The sequence below is a fragment of the Fukomys damarensis genome, unplaced genomic scaffold (genome assembly GCF_012274545.1).
Source record: "Fukomys damarensis isolate Sample0158 unplaced genomic scaffold, DMR_v1.0_HiC HiC_scaffold_32, whole genome shotgun sequence".
NCBI lineage: Eukaryota > Metazoa > Chordata > Mammalia > Rodentia > Bathyergidae > Fukomys > Fukomys damarensis.
This window is the reverse complement of record NW_022900944.1, coordinates 46,260,853-46,266,576: the sequence shown is the minus strand read 5'-3', so window position 1 is coordinate 46,266,576 and position 5,724 is coordinate 46,260,853. Positions and strand designations below refer to the sequence as shown.

Genomic DNA, 5,724 nt, shown 5'->3' with positions numbered 1-5,724 from the left:
ACATCTGGTAGAGTCCCTTACAGGTGGAGAAATAAGCAAATGCAAAGGCCCTGGGGCAAGAGCATTCCTGGTAGGTTGCATTGTTGTAGGACTTACAGGAAGGCCAGAGTGGCTAGGACCGAGGTGGGAGGAGCATGAAATGAGGTCAGTGTGGGGCCCTGCAGGCCACTAGAAGGACTTGCGCAGTACTCTGAGTAAGGTGGGAAGTGGCAAAATCTGACCATGTTGCCCAGCTATTGGATTGAAAAGAGACTACATGGGAATAAGAGTGGAAACAGCAGGACCACCTGTGAGGCCACTGCGATTTTCAGAGAGAGCAGTTTGGGTTTGGACAACGGTGGGAGCAGAAGTTGGGGACAGGATTTGCTGACAATGAGGACGGTTGTAAGGTTTCTGGCCTGGACATATGGAAGGTTTTTTTTTTTTTTTTTTTTTTTGATACGGGGGATTGAACTCCGGTCCTTGTGCTTGCAAGGCGGGCCACCGAACTGCTGAGCTAAATCCCCGGCCCCTGCAAGGTCATTTTTTAAGTGCCTTATCTTAAGAGCTCAGGCTCCCTGGCTGCAGTTGCTGTTCAGAGGATATAGGCGGGGGGATACCGGAAGCTTGCTGGAGGCCTGGGGCATAAGTGTGTCCAGTAAGTGCTGAGGAGGACGCAGGTCCGAGTCATCCTGCAGGGCCCAAGGTGGCACAGGCCACCACCAGCAGGTCCTGGCCTGGGGGCGGTAGGGGGACAAGAACAGTGCACAGCCTGGGGTATCAGGAGCCACACCCGTGTGTGATGCCTGGAGAGGGCAACATGCCCCCGCCTCTAGGTCCTCCCGAAGCCCAGCATCCCTTTGCCCGGTTCCTCTCAAGTTCCCGGTACCCTAGCTGGGGCTCCGGGCTCACCCCAGGAGTGGCTGAGGGGTACACAGAACAGCACTGTCTGGGTGGGACATGGATGGAGCCGGAGGGACGGGCCGGCATGCCGTGACTGTGGAGCCGGAGGCCCCTCTGCAGAGCCCAGCGGTGGGGTGGACGCCCCGGGCCCACTGCACACACACAGACCCCCGCTGTGCCGTGGGACCGCAGCCACCTGTGCTGAGCGCCGTGTCGGCGTGGCTGCCACCCCGGCTGCCCCTCACGTTGTCTGCTGTGTTCCGTGCTCGCTCCTGTCCTCCTCCTTGTCTGTCATTATTCCTGGGAGTTTCCTTCCTCCTGCCCAGTCCTGTTACATTTTTAAATTCTACCATCGTATTTCATGTTTGAGTAACCGTGGCGTTCTCAGGATGTCCTCCTTTTCGTTTCTCACGTCATTCTCTGGCTCTTGCGTCTGAGAATATGAATTACAGCTGTACCCTAGAAGCTCTCTCCTGCACACCTTGTGCCTGTTCTGCCTTCCTTTCTTGCTGCTTTTCTGCGTTTTTTTTCCTCTCTCTTTCTCCCCTGCTCCCTCCTTCCATCCTTCCCTCCCTTCCGTGGTTACTTGGCTTTGTCTTACACTAGTGGTGGGCACATCATGGTCCCTGAAGAGGGACACTGGCCTCGGGCCGCACCTTCGCTCCAGAGGGAGCCCCTTCTGTCTGCTCATGTTTCACGCTGGAACCTGACTCCCTTGGCTGTGGTCCAGTAGGTGTCCCCTGAAGTCCCTTACGTTGCAGTCCCCACTTCCCCGCTGAAACCTTTGTCCATCTACCATGCTGCCCTGCTTGGCGACACCTGTGCCAGATGTTTCACCAGAGTTTCGCCCTCTTTACCAGTTGTCCTGGAGCAGTGCTCTCTGTCCTCTTTACCGCCCATTCTCTCACCCCTACCTCCTGCTCTGGGCTGTTGCTCGTAATGTGTCCTGGGCTTCTTCATTTTCAGGGCGGAACTGTGACAAGCGTCCAGAGCTCTCTGTCCATGGACAGCGCGGCTGGTCTCTCCGCCTTCGCTCTCAGCCAGACCGGGTCCTCTGGGAGGGTTTCTGTCCCTCCCCACTGTGGTCAGCTGGGACCCTCACTGAGGCCCTGTACTTCTGCTCCCTCACTCCCTTCCCAGCAGGGCCCTGGGCTTACGATTTCCCTGCGTCGCCGTCTCTCTTTAGCGCAGTTGCAGAAACAGTTTGCTGATGGCTGGGATGGGGGCTGGCCATATTCAGTGTGGAATAACCCCGGGATCCTTCTTAAGGATTTGGGCTTCCAGCTTCCTGTTTAACACTGGGGCTGAAAAAGCAGGAAGGGAAATTGAATGGTTTTAAAATACAGTTAGCCACAGTGGAGCTGCCTGTAGTCCCAGAGGCCAGAGGGTGAGACAGGAGGATCCTTTGAACCCAGAAGTTGTCAGTTGGTTCTCTCTACTTCAGATTTACAAGTGCAGTGATGCAGTCGTTAATGACAGCCTAGAGCAACAGAACTTTGTGGTAAAATGTTACACTGCCAGGGAAGCTGCAACAGTTAATCATACCCTAAGAAGCCATAAGTGGCTTCTAATCAGATTTATTGTCTCCCAGATCCTGTCACATAGGACAGCATGCACCTGAGGATCCTGAAAAAAAGGCGCAAAATGTCCGAGTGATGTTCAGAAGTCATCTGTGCGGTAAGTGTAGGCGAGTGTCCCGTCCCTCTACCGGCGCGGACCAGCCTTCCCTTCCCGGCCGTCTGTGTGCTCGCCGCTGGGAGGACGGGAGGGCCCTGGAGTTGTGTTGGTGAGCAGCTGACTCAGCTCCAGGCTGGGCCGACCCAGGTTTTGGATATGGGCGGCCTGCCCTGTGTCCGCGCCCTAAAGTGAGAGGGCTATGGCGCTGCTTGTAGTCACCTCATTTTCTAAGAGGATAAAGAGCCTCATTCACCGTTGGACCAAAGTTCCGGGGTGTCAACAGAGCCCCATCACGCTGGCATTGAAAGCGGAAAACAGCGCTGTGGTGACCTGTGTTCCTGTTGGTCGCTCACTGGGCAGGGCAGAAGTGACCTTCGGGATCTTGCCTTCGTGTGTGGCTGTGTGCGCGTTTCAGCGCTGTGTCCTGTCCTGAGCGCTCCTGTCCCCAGCACGTAGACCAGGGTGGAGAGGAGCCCTGCCTTCATTTCCTCCCCTCCCTTCCGGTCACGCGCATGACTCAGCAGGCGCCAGTGCACTTTGGGACAGGAACAGAAACTGGCATTGGCCTGCCATTGCTTTCTTGAATATAAAGTGATTTTTGTTTCCTCACTTTTTTTTGGTGCCAAGGATCAGACTCCGGAACTTGCGCTTGCGAGGCAGGCAGCAGAACCACTGAGCTACGTCCCCGGCTATAAAGTGATTTTCCATTGACCTCTCAGGGACTGTACAGATTCGATGGCTTTGGTGTCCTCAGGTATTGCACGTCACTGTCTCGGCTGTGTGTCGAGGAGTGTCCTGCTGTGGCCACCGTTAAGTGTCACGGGTGCTGTTCACACGGATGCCCTACATCTGCACCCCCAGGGACGACCGGTGCACCCCCTCTGTGTTCTCACGGGACCTCAGCCAGCCCACTCGTGGGGGATCCTGGGAGAACTCCGACCACCCGAACACAGCACAGTACACTGGCCCTGCACACGGCCCCTCACCCCAGAGCCTGTCCTCCCAGAGAGGCTGCTCTCCTGGGGGCATTTTTCAGCTTCATCCTTGGTGCCCTGATCCACTATGAAACCCTGGAGATCCCAGACTCTGGAGCCTGAGAAGGGGTCCCCGTTCCCTCGTCTTGCAGATGTGCCTTTCATTGCTGCAAGCCAGTGCCCAGTCACAGAGAGGGGACACAGGGCAGGAGAGCATAGCAGGCAAGGAGGGAGACGGGCAGAGGCCCCCACGCAGACGTGGACAGTGGTACCGGTACCCCTCACACGCATGTGGCCTGTCCAGCCCCTGTAGAGCCGGGCTGCGCTAGTGGAGCTCGGCCGGCCGGCCTGGAGCTGCCATGGACCCCTCACTGGAGGTGGCGGAAAGGAAGGAGGAGCCCATCTTAGCGTGGCTGCAGGAGGAGGTCTGCAGACCAGTAAAGCTGAGCCCCAAACCTGGGCAGTGGAGGGGCTGCTCTCCACACATGGGCTCCGCGAGGGAGCTGGCTGAGGTCTGTGCCGTCTGCTTCCCCAGCCACCTGAGCAATGAGCTCAGGAGGTGAGGGTTATTTGGGCTCAAGGTTTTAGTTCATTAGAGGCAGAAACAGCGTGATGGAAGGGCAGGTGGGAAGCCGCTCACCTGGGGGTGGGGTAGCCAGAAAGGGGCGGGGCCAGATAGTGCAAGGCCACACCCACCTCCTACCGTTGGTCATCCCGCAGATGAGGGTGGAGCCTCATGACCTAGTCCCCAGTGTGGATTCCATCTCTGAACACGTGCGTGCCTATGGCGAACTTTTACATTCAAAGCATAACAAAGTCTGTCAGTCTTTTGATCTTTAGTTTCTTATATTTTGCTTAAAATGTTTTGAAAGCTACTTCTGCCTGATAGAAGAGTTGGGCTTTTTTACCTACTGTAAAGCAATTTCATTTTCTCTGATAGTGGTATTTTATATGGAGAGAATCGTGCAGTATTTGGAACAAGTTGATGGTAAAGCGATCCCCTCAGTGCCGGGCTCCATTTGCATCTAGGATGCTGCAGAGGTTCTGAGCCCACAGAGCTCTTGTCCTTGGGCTGTCTTTCCCGCATTGGGAGCCTGGAAAGTGCAGCTCCGGCTCTCACAGCATTGGGCTGCTCCCGCCCTGTACAAAGCTGAGGCAAGGTCGACTTGGACTCCCTTGTCCTGCCTCTTATCTGCCAGGAGCCCTGCCACCCTCTCGGCAGACTCGATAAGGGAAGCCCTATGTTTGAAGGAGGGGAGGCACTGGCTCCAGACTCCATGTTCCTGGAAACCAGGTGCCTCAGAAAGTCGGGAAGGTCCCACCCAAATGCTCGGACCGAGGAGACCTGGGCAGCAAAGGCCTTGTAGTGTGCAGGGGAAGCCTGGTGCCTGCTCAGGAACAGGTCAGCAGTGGGGAAGGAAGGGTAAACTGAGGCTGTGTAGGTGTGTCCATGACCTTTCCTGTCGTGCTGCTCCAGCCCTGCTGAGCCCCTGCTTGGGTGAACAGCCGAGGGCCCAGGGGAAGGCACAGTGTGTGACGGGGTCTTCTTTGCTGTGCTGCGTGGACCTGGGCCTTTCATTGTCTCTGCACATGCCTGGGGACCGTTCTGTGCCCCTGGACATAACCCACACTGGGGAGCTCTGTGTCATGCACAGCAACAGGCAGTCCAGTGAAGGACTTGGAAATGCAACTCTCCTCTGTTCTGCCTGTTTCCACTTAGTGTGTGGTTTCCGTACATGATTACAGTTACTGTGAGAAGTGTATGCATCGTAATTCTTTTTTCATCCTCTACCCTTTTCCCTCCCTGCTCCTTCTAACTCTTGGACCCTTTCCTGCTTTCAGAAGCCCTATTTTCATCATTGTTTTCAATTCTTTATTTTCCCATTTTTATCCATTTGAAAAATATCTCCCTACTTTTTTTTGTTTTGCTAAAGTTTAATTTTTGTTTGTTTTGGTTTTTATGTTTTTGAGACAGCATCTCACTACATAATTCAGGTTCACCCAGAACCCTAATCCTCCTGCCTTAGCCTCTAAAGGGCTGAGAACACAGGCATGCATCACCACACCTGACAACTTTGCTAAATTAAATTGACCAGTTGTAGTTCTTAGTTTGTAGATTTTTTGAGATTTTCTTTGTGAACACAATTTTTTTTTTTTTTTTTTTTTTTTTTTTTTTTTTTTTTTTCTTTGT

General features: G+C 54.5%; 1 protein-coding gene across 3 annotated transcripts in view; it reads left to right on the top strand.

Annotated features, from left to right (window-relative positions):
• Zdhhc7 (zinc finger DHHC-type palmitoyltransferase 7) overlaps positions 1-5,724 on the top strand; it is a 21,846-nt gene that overhangs the window by 3,030 nt on the left and 13,092 nt on the right. For 2 of the 3 annotated variants that reach the window (XM_010627480.3, XM_010627479.3), the window contains exon 2: positions 2,474-2,559. The gene's annotated coding sequence lies outside the window, so the exon portion shown is untranslated. Of the gene's footprint in view, positions 1-2,473; positions 2,560-3,176; positions 3,314-5,724 lie in introns of those variants that run through there. The other variant, XM_010627482.3, reaches the window with a different exon arrangement.